A 19,350-nucleotide genomic window follows, 5' to 3' on the forward strand; every position below is an offset into this window, starting at 1 on the left:
TTCTTTCCCAGGCTATTACTCCTACACTAGCTATACTCTTCTTCCTTCTTCATCTTGACCCCTTGATGAATCAGTTCAGTCCTACTCGGGGCTCTTCTCTTAAGTTCCTTAGGCCCCCTCATCCTGTCAAAGACCTTATCCTGCTAAGCCTCGTCCTTGAGTCCCCTACCATCTGTTACCTTTGCTCCTATATACAAATTGCTGAACAAAGCTGGAGAAAATCATTAAACCCTACTGATTGAGTGTGCCACATATTTGTTACCTTATCTCAGCTAGGCCCTCTCTGTGACAAGTTGGTCTTTTTATACCTCCCTGTTTGACTCACTATCCCACTTAACACATCAGACTCTTCCAACCCTTTTCATTTTCTCTTCAGACCTTCCAGAACTCTTCCTAGTTTCTACTCTGTCAGTGGAAAACTTTGCCTCATACTTCACCAAAAAAGTGAAGCCATTCATCCTGAGCTCCCTCTTCTTCCCTTCTCATTTCATGTCACTAGGATGTTTTCTTGTGACTTTCTCCTCCTTCACCCTCCTTTCCAGAGAAGAGGTAGCCCTTCTCTTTGCCAATGCTAACCCTTCTCTACAAGCACAAGTGATGGCTTTCTATCCTGTCACTAGGTTGTCCTCTCTACCATTCCTATTCTTTCACTCATCTTCAAACTCTCCCTATTCACTGGCTGCTTTCCTATTGCCCAAAACATGCCAGCATCTCCCTTAATGTCAAAAACCCCTCATTTCATCTACCTATCCCTTCTCCCTTTTCTAGAAAAAGCTATCTACAATCCATACCTCTACTTCCTTTGCTGTTACTCTCCTTTTAACTCTCTGCAATCTGGCTTCTGACCTCATCCCTCAATGGAAATTAATCTCTCCAACAATGATGGTGATCTCTTAATCGCAGAATCTAATGACCTGACAGGAATCCTCAATCTTCTTGACCTTTCTACTATCTTTGATATTGTCAATCACCCTCCTCTCCTTTCCCCTCTCTTCTCTAGGTTTCGGTGACACTCCTCTTTTTCAGTTCTCTTCCTATCGGTGTGAAAGTTCATTTTAATCTCTTTCACTAAATCTCCTTATAGGTCATATCCATTAATGGTGAGTGTCCTCTAAGGTTCTGTTCGGGGCCCTCTTCTCTATACTATTTCACTTGGTGATTCTAATGAGGGAGGCAACTCAAAGAGGGGGTGTCAGCTACAAATCAGGTGGAAGGGACTCATGATCTTTAGGTTATAAAGGCAAGACAGATGATAATACATCATCTTTAACTATCAGTTCTGTTGATAAAGCCATTTCTGTTTTCAATGTTAAACCATTTGATAGGGCCAAAGACTTTGGTAGTGAGAACTTTCTTTTCCAAGAAGTGGAGGATATAATAGTCCCTGCCAGTCACAAAAGTTACTTCTTTGCATAACAGCTGTAGGGGTTGGTCTAGAAGAAGGGTTGATTGGGGAGCCCTGGCACTCCTAAGACTCTTCCTAACCTGCCCAGTAGTTGGCCAAGGTTGGTTGTTGGTGGTGAGAATGACAGATCCAGAAATTAACAGGAGACAAAATACAACCAAGTAGCCCATTTTAAAATCTGTGGCCTCACATATTAATCAATTAACAATTAACATTTATTAAGCACAACTCTGTACCTGGTACTGGGAGTTAAAGCATGGGAGATAAAAAAGAAAAATTAAACAGTCCTTGCCTTCAAGGAACTTATGGGTTATTTTGGAATAAGGGAGAGAGACAGTATGTATACATACACATATAAAATATGTACAAAATAAATGCAAAGTAAAAATCCCCCCAAAGTAATTGGGGGAGCACTAGTAACTGGAAAGGGGAATCAGAAAAGTCCTTACACAACTGGTGGCATATATCTTTACCTAAAAGCACAAAATATAAATAACAAGAAATCATTGAAACTTGGAGAGGTGGGACCTGTGGCTGGAAAATGGATGAGGAAGGTTACACTTTACTCAAAAGGAAGGAACAGGAAAAACTGTCAGTAGGAGAGAAAGGAGGAAGGAATAATATTGCATATTTTAAAGTAATTCACATGAGGAATTCCAGCAATCAGAAAAAGAAAACATAGGGAAGGGTGTTTGCACAAAGATCAACAGAGATAGAAACAGGCAATTTTGTCATCCAAGTATACTACATACAGACCATTAGAAATAGGAATTAACTGAGAATTTTGGGAAATGAATGAAAAATCTAGTATAGAGGCATGACATAAGAACATTAGGGGGCTTTTAATTAGCTAAACATGTGCTAGATGGAGCTTTATCTCTGCCAAAAATGCTATAGTTCATAATTTATGGACTTGCATTAATAATAATTTCACCTTTCAAAATGTGGAACAGTGAAAGAACCTGCTCTTCTAAACTTGATTCTTGCCATCAAAGAAGAAATGGTTGTTGAAGGAGTAATGATAGGAGTCTCAGTGGAGAGAGTGAGGAGTAACCTCTTACATCTTAGAATTTGTGAAGAAGAGGAAATCTGACAACATCCAAAATGCATTCTAAATATTCAAAGAACAGATTTCAATGAGTTCAAAGAAAAGATAAATAAGATTCTATGACCTAAATTGTTATGGGGGAAGTCAGCTCAGAAGGTACTACAAATTCAAAGATGAAATTTTGCAGACACAGAGAAAATTCCACTGAGGAGGTCAAGGGGGAGTTATTTTTATAGGTCTTTGTTTTAAAATTAAGTTTATTTATTGAATTAATTTAGAGTATTTTCCATGGTTACATGATTCATATTCTTTCCCTCCCCTCTTCCCTCCCCCTTCCCATAACCAATGAGCAGTTCCACTGGGTTTTACATGTGTCATTGATCAAGACCTATTTCCATATTATTAGAATTTGCACTAGAGTGATTGTTTAGAGTCTACATCCCCAATCATATTCCCATCGACCCATGTGATCAAGCAGTTGTTTTTCTTCTGCATTTCTGCTCCCACAGTTCTTTCTCTGGATGTGAATAATATCCTTTCTCATAAGTCCCCTAGAATTGTCCTGGGTCCTTGCATTGCTGCTAGTAGAGAAGTCCACTATATTTGATTGTGCCACAGTGTATCAGTCTCTGCATAGAACGTTCTCCTGGTTCTACTCCTTTCACTCTGCATCAATTTCTGGAGGTTGTTCCAGTTCACATGGAATTCCTCCAGTTCATTATTCCTTTTAGCACAATAGTATTCCATCACCAACAGATACCACAATTTGTTCAACATAAGGGGGAGTTATTTTTAAAGAGACTTTTGAATGCACACAGAACTCACTGACCAACTTAATTTTTTTTTTTTAACTTTTGCTTTCTATCTTAGTATCAATTCTAACACAGAATAGCAGCAAGGGCTAAGCAACAGGGGTTAAATTACTGACTTATGGTCTCACAGTTAGGAAGTGGCTGTGGTCAAATTTGAACTCAGGTTCCTCCAACTCCAGGATGGGCACTCTATCCTAGTTGTCTCAACTTAATTTTTTAAATGAATGTTATTTTCAATCATATGTAGAAACAATTTTTGAAAATTGTTTTCTGACATTTCATGTTTCAGATTCTCTCCCCCCTCCCCTCCCCAACTCCAGTGCTTTCATGCAATATATATTTCCATGTTCGCCATGTTGTGAGTAAAGACACATATCACATACACAATAAAAAACTCATGAAGGAAATAAAGCAAAGGATGGTGTGCTTTGTTCTGCAATCAGATTACAACAGTTCCTTATTTTGCTATGGGTGGTGGGGTTTTTGTTGTCGTTGTTGTTTATCTTGGAAACTTGGTTTGCTGATAATAGTTTATTCCTTCACAGTTGATCATCATACAGTATTTCTATTACTGTATACGTTGTTCTCTGGGTTCTGCTCACTTTATTTTGTATCAGTTCATATAAGTCTTTCCATGTTTTGCTGAGTCATTATCATTGATTTTTGAATGATCATAGATAATGGGACAGGAGACATAGGAGTGGAGAAAGTAGAATATTGTCCTAATATTTTAAAAAATCAAAGAAAATGTAGTCTCCCAATTATGGTCAGTAAGCTTGATTCAACCCAATATAAGGGAAATCTTCCTAACAATTTGAGCTTTCCTGTCTCACTGGAGATCTTCAAATTAAGGCTAAACACCAAATTATTAGACATTTGATACAAGAGATTATTTTTCAGTTACTAGTTGGAGTAGATAGACTCCAGTACACCTTCTAGCCTTGAAATTCTGTGATTCTATTAATATTTTGGCTATAGCAACTTACCACCTATTAATCTAGTGGAAGTCTGAGGACCACTGGAGGTTCAAGGGTTCAAAGCTATGTTTATAATAGTACTAAGATGTTATTTGTCTATTAAAATATTTCTCTCTTTCCAACCACATATCTGTGTGAAGCTGGATTTTCTTCATGAGCTTCAACCAAAACAATTTATTTTGATAGATTGAATGCAGAAAGAGATGAAAATCCCCCTATCTTCTTTTAAGCCAGATGTTAAAGAAACTTAGAAAAAATATGTAAAATCTTGTCAATTTTCTCACTTTTTTGCATTGTAAAATACAGTTGTTTTTCCATAAAAATATGTTATTTATGTTACTAGTTAATTAACTTATTACTAAACTATATTTATTACTATTATTTTGAAAAGGACAAGTTTTATTTAACTTGAAGGAAGATGCAAAGCATTTATATACAAGCTCATAAATAGTCAGAATCACTTTCTCCTCTTTTCTATAATAAATCTGATCACCTTCCCTTTAGTATCTGCTCACTTGAATTTGTATTCTGCCTTTTGTAAGCAAATATACAGAAAGGCAGGATGTCACTTCATTAAGCAATGGAGTGTAATGCATAACTTGTCCATCAGGTGTCACTATATGCAAGCCACCAGTCTACTAGTCCCACCAAGTTATTTTTGGTGCTTCTGCAAGAGGTTCTCCTTAATGTGCATGTACTAAAGCTCCCACCCTGCAAAATGATGTGGTCTCAAATATCTTGGCAAAAAAAGAAAGCCTTGCTGGCCAGGTTTGGAATGATAGCCTCGTGGCTGGTGTAAAACATTCGAAATTATAAAAATGAAAAAAATCTCAATGGCTCCTCTCTCTACTTGAGAAATCTGGGAAAGTCAAGATTGAGGCAGGAAGTTTTCTTCAATCAATCAATCGATCAATAACTACTTATTAAACATGATGTGCCCCAAAGAGCTCCTGCCTGAAGAAGGGAACATTCTAATGGAGAAGGCAATATATATATATATATATACACATATATATAAATCAGAATATGCAAGAGTTAATTAAATAGAAGCTAATTCTAAAGGGCAAAAGCAGCTTGTGGGACCAGAAAAAGCCATGTGGAGACCTTGAACTGCTTGAATTGAGTCTTTTTCTTTTTAAAGAAAATCCTTACCTTCTGTTTTAGAATCAATAGTAAGTACCAGTTCCAAGGCAGAAGAACAGTAAAGGCTATGCAATTGGGGTGAAGTGATATGGCCAGGGTCATACAGCTAGGAACTGTCTGAGGTCACGTTTGAACCTAGGACCTCCCAACTCCAAGCCTGGCTCTCAATCTACTGAGCTACCTAGTTGCCCCTTTGAATTGAGTCTTTTTTTTTTCTTAAACCCTTCCCTTCCATTTTAGAATCAGTACTGTGTATTGGTTCTAAGACAGAAGAGTGGTAAGGGCTAGGCCATGGGGGTTAAGTGACTTGCCCAGGGTCACACAGCTGGGAAGTGTCTGAGGTCAGATTTGAACCAAGGACCTCCCATCTCTAGACCTGGCTCTCAATCCACTGAGCCTGGCTCTCAATCCACTGAGCTACCCAGCTGCCCACTGAATTGAGTCTTAAAGGAAGTGAAGGATTCTAAGAGTCAGAGGTTGAGAAAGAGAGTATAATAGTCATGAGGAACATCCAGTGTGAAGAAATAGAAACTGGTGATAGCTTGTCCTGAGTGTGGAAGAGCAAGTAGATCAGGGTGATTGGATTATAAAGTTTGTGGAAAGAAGTAGTATGTAAGATGGAGCTAGGGGTGGTGTTGGTGAGGAGCCTTAATAATAAAGGACTCTATCATTTATCCTAAGAAATCATAGGGAGCCATTGGAGTTTATTCTTTAGGAAAATCACTTTAAGAGACCAGCAAAGATGTCCAAGAAGGAGGATGCACTTCAGTCCAGCTCTTCCCTCAACTAAAAGATTTGATAATGATCAGGAGAAAATGACATTGGGTTTTTTCCTAGGTCAAGATAAAAAATTCAGCCCCTAGACAAGTGACCAGGGCAGGAACTGGGAACAGGAGTAGACCTGTCAGTCTGACCCAAGGGGGACAGCTTGGATTCAACCCCTTGGTATGCTCAGACCAGGACAGAGCAAGGAACTTTTTTTGTCTAAATCCAGAGTGAGAATTCGGATTCATTCTCTGAGCACAGACTAGGAGTGGTAAAGTGACTCTATTGCTCTTATCCTGACCCTGTATCTGATATAAGACCCAGGGGAAAGGGACCCAGGGCAGAGGATTGGGAGACCAGGAGTCCGCTTATAATTTTGTCACTCTGTTATCTATAGAGCCTTCCAATTAGCTGACAAAAGGTGAGGCCAGCAATTGTTTACTGGAACTCCAGGGGTGTCCCATAGTAGTATTGCCTAGACCCAAACCAGAGTATGGATCCTGTAAAGTTTGGTCTATGAAAGCAGTGATTGTTCCATGTCCTAGATCAGACTAATTAGGGTCTCCTGAAAGTAAGCAGCTCCCTGGTCTGAGCTGACCATTTTAACCTTGAAAAACACAGCACTCAACACATGCAGAAAGCAGTAGCCAGATCCCAGAAAAATATAAAAATCTGTTCTAAACAAGGTCTTGCCATTCCTTCCAGAAAGGCTTAGATCCTGACTCTCTAGCCCTAACACCAAATCCCAATCCAGAAAGTAAAGCCTGAATAATGAATAAACAAAAGTAGATTCCCATGATAAAGAGTTCCCTTGGTGCCAGGGATGCCTAAGATACAAACCCAGAAGAAAATAATAACCCTAAACAGTCAATCAATAAATACTTATTAAGCACCTACTATGTTCCAGGCATTATGCTACCTTTTAGGAATATAAAAGGAGAGAGCAGAGCCCTCAAAGGACTCACAATCTAGTAGGAGAGACAACAAGCAAACAAAGAAGTACAAACAAGTTATGAATAGGATAAACTGGAAATGAGTAACAAAGAAAAGACACTAGAATTAAGAGGGGGGTGGGAAAGACTTCCTGTAAAAAGTAAAATTTTAGTTGGGACTTAAGAGAAAGCCAGGGAAGGCAGGAGGCAGAGATGAGGAAGGAGAGTATTCAAGACATGGGCGACAACCAGAGAGAATGCTCTGAGAAGAGAGATGGAGTGTCATTCATGTCTCTGGATTAAAGAGGACATGGCAAGGAGTAAGGTATAAGAAAACTGGAAAGATAGGAAGGAGGTTGGTTAGGAAGGACCTTGAATACCTAAGAGAAGATTTTGTATTTGATCCTGGAGATGATAAGGAGCCACCAGAATTTGTGGAGTAGGAAGGTGACCTGGTTGGATCTGTACTTTAGGAAAATTACTTTTTTGTAGCTGAATGGAGGATGGTTTGGAGTGTGGTGAAACTTGAGGCAGGCAGACCTACCAATAGCCAGTGGGCTATTGCAATTGTCCAGGAGTGATGTAATAAGGGTCTGTTCAGAATGGTGGCAATGTCAGAGGAAAGAAAGAATTGTATTTGAGAGATGCTGCAAAAGTGAAATCAATAGGCTTTCATAACAGATTGAATGTAGGGGATAAGAGATAGTGAGGAGTCAAGGATAATACCTAGGTTTCAAGCTTGAGGGACTGAGAGGATGGTGTTGGCTTTCACAGTTAATAGGAAAGATAAGAATGTCAAGGAGGGAGTATGAGGAAAATCTGAGTTCAGTTTTGGATATATTAAGATGTCTCCTGGCCATCTAATTCAAAATGTCTGAAAGGCAGTTGGAGACATGAGACAGGAGGTCAGCAGAGAGGTAGGGGAAGAATTGGTAGAGGGAAGAATCATCAATATAGAGATGGTAATTAAATCCATGGGAGCTGATGAAATCCCCAAATGAAGTAGTATAGAGGGAGAAGAGAGTAGGGCCCAGGGCAGAAAGGAATATGCTCATATTCCTTTCCTTTCCCTCCTTTGTAAAGAGGGAACCAGAGCAGAGAGATGAAAAAGTAAAAAAGAATAAGATGGAGGAAAATACAGGCTTGACAATCCTAATTGTGAATGTGAATAGGATGAAAATCATCCATAAAACAGAAGATAATAGCAGCATGGATTAGAAAGCACAATCCAAAGATGTTATTTATAGGGAAATGCTTTAAACATAAAGATTTACATAGGGTTAAAATAAGAGAATGGAGCAAAACCTATTATGCCTCAACTGAACTTAAAAAAAAACAAAACAAAAAAACCCAAGAGTTACAATTAAGATATTTGGTAAGGCAACAGCAAAAATTGTCTAGGTTAAAAAAGAGATACAGAAAAATTATATTGTGTCAAGAAGTGCCATAAACAATCAATTAAAATCAGTAGTAAACATATATGCACTGATGACATTGCATCTATAACAAGGTGTACAAATAAAACTTACCATTACATTTACTTAATAGGGATAAGTACACTAATAAAATTTATAGTTTACTGACTACTTAAATGATATAAACATCAAACCCTGTAGGAGTAAACCAGTAATCTGTTTCCTAGTGGTTCCAGTAAATGTGTTTTATACTAGTGTTCATAATAAGATTCCCTCTCCATTTAGCTGGAGGCTATGTTTCTTCCTCTAAGGTGACATTCTGGCAAGTCGCTTTCAATTAGCACCATTCACAAGTGAACACATGATGCATGTATTTCCAAATGCAAAAAAAATAAGAGTCCTGGTAGAGACTTGTGGTTATGACCCACCCGTGAATTTTAAAAAAAATTTTTTTTTTTTTATTTTAAACCCTTAACTTCTGTGTATTGACTTATAGGTGGAAGAGTGGTAAGGGTAGGCAATGGGGGTCAAGTGACTTGCCCAGGGTCACACAGCTGGGAAGTGTCTGAGGCCGGATTTGAACCTAGGACCTCCAGTCTCTAGGCCTGGCTCTCAATCCACTGAGCTACCCAGCTGCCCCCGACCCATGAATTTTTATGGTTCTGGCTAAGGGTGTTTATAAGTTACACTTAAATTCTGTTTGATGATTGATCTAAGATTATGAAGAAAGAAAATTTTCAATCAAAATTTTGGTTTCCTAATGTCATTAGCAGATGTTTTTCAAGGTTTACCCAATTTGGAACATATAAACATCACCAATAACTATTTACAAGTTTTGGGGGAAACACTTGTCATTACCAAACTATACCACTCAATTCTTCATCTCATTATAGAAAAAAACAACAGCTTATATAATTACTACTTAGTCACAAAATGGAAACTTAAAATAAAACGGAGTTGCTCATCCTAGTTAACATAGTTATACCCACCACAACATCTAAATATTCAGAGGAAAAGCTAAATATGTTATATGGAGAAATATATAGTAAAACTATAATAAATGGAGTTCTCAGTGTGCCACTTTTACATCTAGACAAACCTAAGAAAGAAATTATAACATGAAGAGAATTTTAGAAAAGATATATATGGGGGTGGGGTTCAGTGGATAGAAAGTCAGGCCTGGAGATGGGAAGTCTTGGGTTCAAATCTGCCCTCAGACCCTTCCTGTGTGACTCTAGGCAAGTCACATGGTTTTTGTTTTATTGTTTCTTGATGTCTCGTGAAGTTGTTAGCATCTATTTGCCCAATTCTATTCTTTTAAAGAATGAATTTCTTCCATGACCTTTTGATCCTCCTTTTCCATTTGGTCCATTCTACTTTTCATGGAACTCTTTTCTTCATTGGACTTTTGTGCCTCTTTTTCCAGTTGATCAATTTTGCCTTTTAAGCTGTTATTTTCTTTTTTGAATTACTTTCATTTCTTCCATTTTTCTTCCCATTTTTCTTTTACCTGTCACATTTGATTTTTTAATTCCTTTTTGAGTTCTTCTAGCACTTGAGACCAATTTCCATTTTTCTTTGAAGTTTTGCATGTGGTTGTTTGGATCTTGTAGTCCTCTATTGATTCTAGGTTTTTTTTCTTTGTCCCCATAGAAATTTTCTAGGGTTAGGTGTTTCTTTTGATGTTTGCTCATTTTCCCAGCCTTTTTTTGCCTGTGGTTTGAGAATTCTGAAAGCTAATGATTCTGTCTCCTCTGCTGATGGCTTGCAGGCCTCAGTACTATGAGCTATTTTGCCCTGCGGGTAGATCTTCATCACAGAGCAGGCTTAAAAGGGTCAAGCCCTATGGACTTTCAGGCCTCACTGTGAGCCTGGGACTTCAATGGGTGGGTCTAGGGTGCTCTGTTATTAGTATAGCCTGGTTCCTAGGATCCTGAAGTTGGCCTATACTGAGGGTTAATTAGATCTACTGGGATTAATTAGAGGATTGTAGTAATTTACCTACTGTGTTAGATTCTTATTTCCTTATTTCTTCTACCTCTTCTCAGTTGTAAATAAATTCCTATAAAAGTCAATTTTGACTTGAGGTTATTCCTTAATTGGGGAAATTTCCCCTGGCGACCACCTTTTAATATATTCGACCAAAAAACCCTTTTCCCCTTTACAATACCCAGACTTGGAACCTAGCACAGAAGGTGTGTGTTGATGTATGTGGTTGGCCAGCATTCCTCTGTGTGCAGTTTTGCTTCTGGTTCCCCCTTATCCCATGAAAATTGACTCTCTCTGCTTACCTATTAGATTGTATTCAAAGGGAGAGTCCCCTCACTCCATCTTGCTGTTGGTTTTTGAGTCCTGTCATTTTGAGGTGCTTTTTAAAGATTGGTTTGGAAGAATTTTCAGAGTGCTTTCAGCTTTCACTGCTACTAAGCCTCCATCTTGACTTGGACCCTCTCCTGTGCTTTTGCCTTAGAACCAATATTTAAGATCAATTCTAAGACAGAAGGTAAGTGTTTAAAAGAAAATTTATATATGATGGCTCTCTGGTGATTAGTTAATGGGAATAGAAAACAATATGTTGTTATAGCTGTGTGTGGCACCTTTATAAATGTTGACTATAGCTCATAAAAACTTCATAAAACTAGAATATTCAATAATCCTTTGAGATAAAAATTACATTGAATAAAGAATCATTGAACAAATGATTTAAAAATTAATTAGACTAAATAACCTAATCCTAAGGAATATGTAGGTTCAAATATATATATATATAAACATATATGCATATGTTTATATATATATATAGAGACATATATTTATATATTTATTTATTTATTTAACCCTTACCTTCCATCTTAGAATCAATATTGTGTATTGGCTCCAAGGCAGAAGAGTGGTAAGGACTAGGCAATGGGGGTTAAGTGACTTGCCCAGGGTCAAATAGCTTGGAAGTGAAGTGTCTGAGGCCATATTTGAACCTAAGACTTTCTGTCTCTAGGCCTGGTTCTCAATCCACTGAGCTACCCAGCTGCCCCCTAAAGAATAAATTATAGATATAAAAGATAATTTAAAAAAAGACAATGCTGATAAAGAATGCCAGATTTGTGGGATGCAGTCAAACCATTCATTAGATAGAATATTCTTATCTCCAGACACTTTCATTAAAGAGACAAAAAAAAACAGGCCAATGAGTTGTGCATTCAACTAAAAAATGCTAGAAAATGAACAAATTTTAAAACCACAATTACATACCAAAATTGATATTCTGAAAATAAAAAATGAAAAGCTATTAACAGAATCGAAAGTCAAGTAAAACAACTGGGTTAATAAATAAAATTGGGAGCTAGTTTAAAAAGAAAAGAAACAAATATTTATTAAGTATTTGCCATGTGCTAAGCACAGTGCTAGGTTCTGAGAATACAAATACAAGCAAAAAAGAAAGTTATTTCCTGCCCTCAACAAGTTTATATTCCAATAAGGGAAGACAAAACACAAAAGGGAGCTGAAAAGCTGATGGGGAGGTATGGGCAGGAGATGAAGATATGGTTTTGAAGTCTGGAAAGTCAAGACCAAGGTCCAAAGTTATATGAAGGCTGGCCAGCTAGACCCCTTTACAAAATGGAGGTCCCAGGGAGAATTTGTCAGTTGGAGAAAAGAGGAGAACTTGCAAAGAGATAATTCTAGGGTGAGAAGGCAACAAGGAAGTTAGATGTTCCCCTGTAAGGACTCCCCATAATCTAAGAGAAGTTCCAGGATGGAATAGCAGCAAAAACATGTTTTTGAAGTTTGGAAAATCAGGAACAGAGGTGGGGATAAAAATAGACCAACAACTATCTAATCTGATTTTTTTCTTAAGACAGAAAAACTAAATGTTAAGTTTTAAAACTGGAAGATTCCCAATAAATGTAGAAGAAATGAAGGAAGTTACAAATAATTTTGAGGGGCAACTGGGTGGTTCAGTGGATTGAGAACCAGACTTAGAGATGAGAGGTTCTGGGTTCAAATCTGACCTCAGATACTTTTTAGCCGTGTGACTCTGGGCAAGTCACTTAACTCCCATTGCCTCACCCTTACCACTCTTCTGCCTTGGAATTAATACATAGTATTTATTCTGAGATGGAAGAAGGGTTTTAAATAAACAAACAAATAAATAAATAATTTTGGTCAATAATCTGCCAACAAAACTAATAAATGGAATGGATAAATATTTATAAGAATATAAAATGATAAGGTTAAAAAATAAGAAACCAAATTTAAATAAGCAAATCACTGAAAAAGAAATTAAATAAGATAAACAGCAGATGTGTTTATGAGTGAATTCTATCAAACATTCAAAGAAAAATGTATTCCAAAATTCCATAAAATGATTGAAAAAATAGGAAAAGGAGATGCTAGTAAATTCTTTTTGTGATATGTAAAGAGGCAACCAGGTAACACAGTGGAGAGAATTGGGACCTGGAGTTAGGAGTGCCCATACAAAACCAGCTTTGGGTACTTATTAGCTACGCGACCTTAGGCAAATCACTTAATATCTGTTTGCCTCAGTTTCCTTAACTTAAAAATGGATATAATCATAGCATCTATTTCTCAGGGTTGTTGTGGGAATCAAATGAGATAAGGTCTATAAAGAGCTTAGCATAGTGCCTGCCAAATAGTAAGTGCTATATAAATGCTGTTATTATTGTTGCTGTTCTTACTATTAAACCGGGGAGAGTCAAAATATAGAAATAAAACTATAGAATGATATCCCTCTAAAACAGTGATGCAAAATTCTTAAAAATATGTTTGGAAAACAATATACTGTGATCAGTTGGATTTATACTAGGGATTCAGGGTTGATTCAGTTTTAGAAGAATTACAAATGTAATAGATCATATTCATAACAGGAAAAATGTAACTTTATCAATAGATGAAGAAATGGCTCTTAAGAAAATATATCTGTTACAGTTAAAAACAATAAGAAGCGTAGGAATAAACAGACATTTCTTAATATGATAAGATTTGTAGCATTATATATAATGGAGATAATCAGAGGCCAATTCATTAAGATCAAGGGATGAAATAAAGATGCCTATTATCTCTACTTCTCTTTGATATAGTGCTAGAAATGTTAGCTATAAAATTGAAAAGAAAAAGAAATCAAAGAAATAAACAGACAAAGAAGAAAGAAAATTATCACTTTTTTACAGACAATCTAATGGTTTACTTAGACAATCCTAGAGAATCAACTAAAAAGTTAATTTAAACAAGTAACTTCAGAAAAGTTGTTGTTGTTCAGTTGTGTCTGACTCTTTGTGACCCAATTTGGGGTTTTCTTGTCAAAGATAACAGAATGATTTGCCATTTCCTTCTCTAGTTCATTTTATAGACAAGGAAACTGAGGCAAACAGGGTTAAGTGACTTGCCCAGGGTCAATCCATATAAATTATTAGCATGTCCCTGTATAATACCAACAAAATTAAGGAAAAAAGAAATGGAAAATTTCATTAAAAATAAGTATGGAATATTTAAGATAGGGGTAGTTAGGTGACTCAGTGGATAGAGAGCCAGGCTGAGAGAAAGGAGGTTCTGAGTTCAAATGTGAACTCAGACACTTCCTAGCTGTGTGACCTTGGGCAAATCACAACCCCAATCGCCTAGTCCTTACTGCTCTTCTGCCTTGGAACCAATACTTAGTAATGATTCTAAGATAGAAGATAAGAGTTTAAAAAATAAAATAAGTATAGAATATATAAGATAGTTGGAAATATGTTTACTAAGATACACTTTGGAACTATATGAGTACAGCTACAAGAGAACTATGAAATAAAGACAGACTTGAATAATTGGAGAAATAGTAATTTCTCAAGGGTAAGCTGAGCCAGTAGAATAAAAATGACACTATTACCTAAATTAATATACTTTCCCAGTGCCATACCAATCAAAGTACCAACAGATTACTTTTACAGAGCTAGAGAAAAAATAGAGGAACAAAAGGTCAGGAATCTCAAGGGAAATCATGAAAAAAAGTGAGCTGGAAGGGGGGCAGCCTAGCAGTGCCAGCTCTCAAACTATAGTACAAAGTAATAATTGTAGAAACAATCTGGTATTGTTTAAAATGAGGGAAGTTAATCAGTGGAGCAGACTAGGTACACAACATCAGAAACAAGGGAACCTAGTAGCCCAGTGTTTGATAAAAACCAAAGATATGGTCCAAACGCTGGGCTACCAGGATCCCTTAATTAACAAAATTAATAGGATAAGAAATCACTATTGTATAAAAACTGCTTGGAAAACTAGAAAGTGATCTGATAGAAATTAATATTTAGATGAACACTTCATATCGTATATACCAAGGTAAACTCCAAATGGATACACCACTTAGATATGTAAGCCTATGTTATAAATTAGAGGAGTAAGGAAGAAATTACCTTTTGGCTCTTCAGATAGGGGAAGAATTTGTGACCAAACATGGGGTAGAAAGAATCTCAGAAAATAAAATAGATGGTTTTGATTATATACAACTAAAGAAGTTTTTGTATAAAGTTTTGATCAAAAGTTTTTGTAGCTAAAATGAGAAGGGATACTTTCATAGCAAGTTTTTCTATTAAAGGTCTTATTTCCAAGAAAAACTGTTTTCTGGTTAATTAATATGAAGAAGCAGTTTTTAATGGCAGAAATCGAGGCTATCAACAAAATGTGAAAACATGCTTCAAATCACTAATAATTAAAGAATTGCACATTAAAGTAACTCTAATGATCTATTTCACACTTATCAGATTGGCAAAACTGACAGACAAGGAAAATGACAAATACTGGAATGGCAGCAGGTTAATAGGCACACTAATACATATTTGATGATATTGTGAATTGGTTCAGCCATTCTGGAAAACAATTTGGAAGTTTGCCCCAAATGTTCCTAAATTAAGCATTATTAGACCCTTACCCCATAGAGATCAAAGAAAGAAGGAAAGGAGCCATATGTGCACAAATATTTTTAGTAGCTCCACTTTAGTGGAAAACAATTAGAATTCAGGGGGTGTCCATCAGTTTGGAAATAGCTGAACAAATTATAGTACATGAATATAATAGTTGTGGCCAAAGAACTGGCGGGAATTAACCCCAAATAATACTGCAACGCTGGCCAGGATTCTTCAATCAAGAAAGTTGAGGTAGCCCTGGGGGTAGCTGGAATTCTCAGATGGATTGATATGGGACTCAGCCATGAGAGTTTTTGAGACTTTGATGGGGAGTTCATGAGACCCCAAGGAACTTTCTGGATATCTGCTTTTAAAAACCTTTTTTTGCTAGACATGATTATTTGTTCTTATCCTTGGAACTCTTTAAAACTATTGAGAATTGCTTTTACCTGAGGATACTGGAATGATTTGAGTAAAAAGACTGCTTGTTTAAACCTTCTGGCTCTGAGTAGTCCCAGCATATCAAAGTTGCAGGATATCAAAGAAAGGGATGTTTCAGAGAAGCCTGAATAGGTTTGAATGAATTGATGTAGAGTGAAAAAGGAAAACCAGAAAAACAAATGATACTATAACAACAACATAAAGACAAAAAACTTCGAAAGACTTAAGAACTCTGACTGACACAATGACCAAGGTGAACCGAGGGCTGGTTTGAGAACCAGAGGACTGATGATGAAGAATGTTACCTGCAGAGAGGAAATGGACTCAAGAATGTGAATGAAACACTTAGCACAGTGCTTGGCACATAGTAGGTGCTATAAAAATGCTTACTCCTTCCTTCCCTTCCTCCCCTGTTCTCAATCTACCATGTCTCTAGACCCTGAGACAAAATAATAATTTTAGGGAATTGTAGGTATAGCATGAGAACTAATTACACTGAATTCGGGGCATTTTTCACACATCTCCTCAAAATCACACAGAAGCCCAATAAACAGAAATTATTGTAGAGGAAAGAATCATACTAGATTCTTAACTGCCATTGATCACCCTTTTTTAGATGCCTGAAACTCTTTCGGTAAACCTTGTCCCATGCCATCTGTAGAATCAGAGTATTTAGAGATAGCTTGGAGCTTGGAGCTCATCTATCTCATTCTTCTGATGATAATAGCTAGCACTGATGTAAAGCTTTAACATTTGCAAAACATTTTACATATGTTCCACTCATTTGATCCTCAACTATCCTGTGAGGTAGGTGCCTTTATTATACTTAGCTAATACATGCCAAAACAGAGGCACAGATAGATCAAGTGACTTGCCCAGGGTCACGTAGTTAGCAAGCATTTGAAACAGGATTCAAACTCAGGACTCCCTATCTCCAAGTTCTCTACTCTATGTCACTTATTTTGCCCCTTTGTTCATCATCACTCAAAATGTTTATCATTTTTCAGATGAGGCTCAGAAAGAGGAAGACTAACCCAGTCATCCAGATAATAAGCAGTAGAACCAAGATTCAAACATGAATCTGATTCAAAATCCAGTATTCTTTCCAAATACCAAAATCAGGTAAACCCAGGAGCCTCAACTTACCTTTCTTAAGAAGTTGTAATGGATCATCTCTTATTTTGGGAGTAGCCCTTCTTTGTGTGTTTCTACCTGTTGATACAGCCTTGCTAAGCCAGAGCCCAGAGCATTATAAACAGCACAATGGATATCATTTTTCCTTTCAGGTTCAGATGTGCAAGATGACCCTGTGAGGCATGACTCTAAGCAATTATCTGAAGCTTAGGGAATCCAGGGGATCCAGAATCTAAGCAAAATCACCATAGCAATGGGCAGTCAAAACACCAAAGTAGCAAGGTATAGTGCCTCCAAAAATGGCCCCCAAATACTTTTTTTTAAAACCCTTACCTTGTGACTTTGAATCAATACTAAGTATTGATTCCAAGGCAAATGAGTGGTAAGGGCTAGGCAATGGGGGTTAAATGACTTGCTCAGGGTCAAATGGGTAGGAAGTATCTGAGGCTGGATCTGAATCCAGGACCTCCTCTCTGAGCCATCTAGGTGGCCCCCATCCCTACTCCTTTTTAGCCAAATGCTGCCATTTTAGGGTGAAAGCAACTGAGAGATCCTTAACTAATCTGAGAAAGGGTTTTAATTCCCAAACCTGGAAGCTCCCTTATTTTCAGCACTGACTGATCAAGCAGAAACATAAAGACTTAAAGCAAACAGTATAAAATCAGGAAATTAGAGGCATATTCCCCAGAGAAATATGTCTCAAAGTCCCTCCCTCCACCTTGGGTACAGGATAAGGACATGGGACAAGGAGAGGGGGGCAATTATATTCCAAAGGCCAGGGTTGAAAAGATCCTTCATATGGCTCATTCTGCTGGTGAAGTCATGGTATTTAGTTATTAAGTTAAAGGGCTAAAAGATATTAAGTTAAAAGGCTAAAAGATATTGCAAAACAAACTTTCTAGAAAGGGAATCATATTATTCTTTAGTTGAAGTTGGAGATGACAATCTAGAAGATTTCTTAAACCTCTAGCTGGCAAAGATTTAACACATGATATATACAACTCATTGCCAATACAATTCCTTTGGCGGGTTTACACAATAGATTTATTGATAGTTATCATATGTAATATACATCTTGTCCTTCAACTAGATTGAAAATACCTTGAGGACAGAAACTATGTCATATGCTTATTTGTGTTCTCAACATTATTCCCAATTGAACTTTGAACATAGTAGTAGGTACTCAAAACATGTTTTGATCAGTTGGCTGAACAGAGATAGTTAAATTCTAGTATTAGAATTGGGATATAGAGGATCAGCTAGGTAGCACAAGGGATAGAGAGCCAGGCCTGGAGACAGGAGGTCCTAGGTTCAAATTTGGCCTCAGACACTTCCTAGCAGTGTGACCTGGGCAAGTCACATAACTAATTGTCTAGCCCTTATGGCTCTTCTATCTTAGACTTGTTACTAAGATGGAAAGTAAGGGATTTAAAAAAAAGAACTGGAATATAGAGATATCATTTTTTTTTTATCTATTATAACCATCTGGAAATGAGCCAGTCTGAAATCAGGTCTGTCTTTCTCAGTATCATAGAGATTCTATCTATAGGAGCAATGCTCATTTCATTTATAACGTGGCTAAATTTGCACAACTTGATGTCTCAGCCTTTTGGCTCTTGGCTTGTAACTGAAAAAGTGTACCTTGGTGCTTTATGGAGCCATTTTCCTAAGGAATTCTGCTCAGGGACTCTCTGCTAGGAGACTTAAAGACAACTGAAAAACTATATTTTTATGGAAGAAGAATTATATGTTTTGCTTGACATCTTAAAGCAGAACTATGCACAATGGGTAGAATTTGTAGAATGACTTTTTAGCTCAATATAAAGAAAAACTTCCTAATCATTAAATGAGTCCAACTCATCTTTACAGCAGAGGTGGTTACATGAGGTTGAATAACTATTTCTCTTGAATGTTGTAGAGAGGAATTACTAGATGACCTTTACAGTCCTTTCTAACGCCAAGATTCTGTAATGCTAGGATAATTCTCAGCCCTATTATTATCATCAACAAACATTTACTGAGCACATACTATGTGTGGGGCACTTTCTTAGGTTCTGGGTTCTATAAAACATAGTCCCCATATTTTAGGGATTTATAATCTGAAAGAGGGCATAGACCTAGAGAGAGAAATGGCAACACAAAAGTAGCATATGCTGAGTTACAAATGATCGAAAAAAGGTAAATACTGAGTTCACAGGAGGTACAGAAGAATCATTAACTATTAGATTGTATGGAGGAAAAGGCTTGAGCTAGATCTTGAAGGAAAGAAGGAGGAGAGGACGGAATCTCCTGAGTAAAGAAAGGAATGGACTACACAAGGCATATTCAGAGAACAGGAAGTAGATCAGTTTTCCTAGAGTAAAGAATTTATGCAGAGGAGAC

The sequence above is a fragment of the Gracilinanus agilis genome, chromosome 5 (genome assembly GCF_016433145.1).
Source record: "Gracilinanus agilis isolate LMUSP501 chromosome 5, AgileGrace, whole genome shotgun sequence".
In the NCBI taxonomy this organism is placed as follows: domain Eukaryota; kingdom Metazoa; phylum Chordata; class Mammalia; order Didelphimorphia; family Didelphidae; genus Gracilinanus; species Gracilinanus agilis.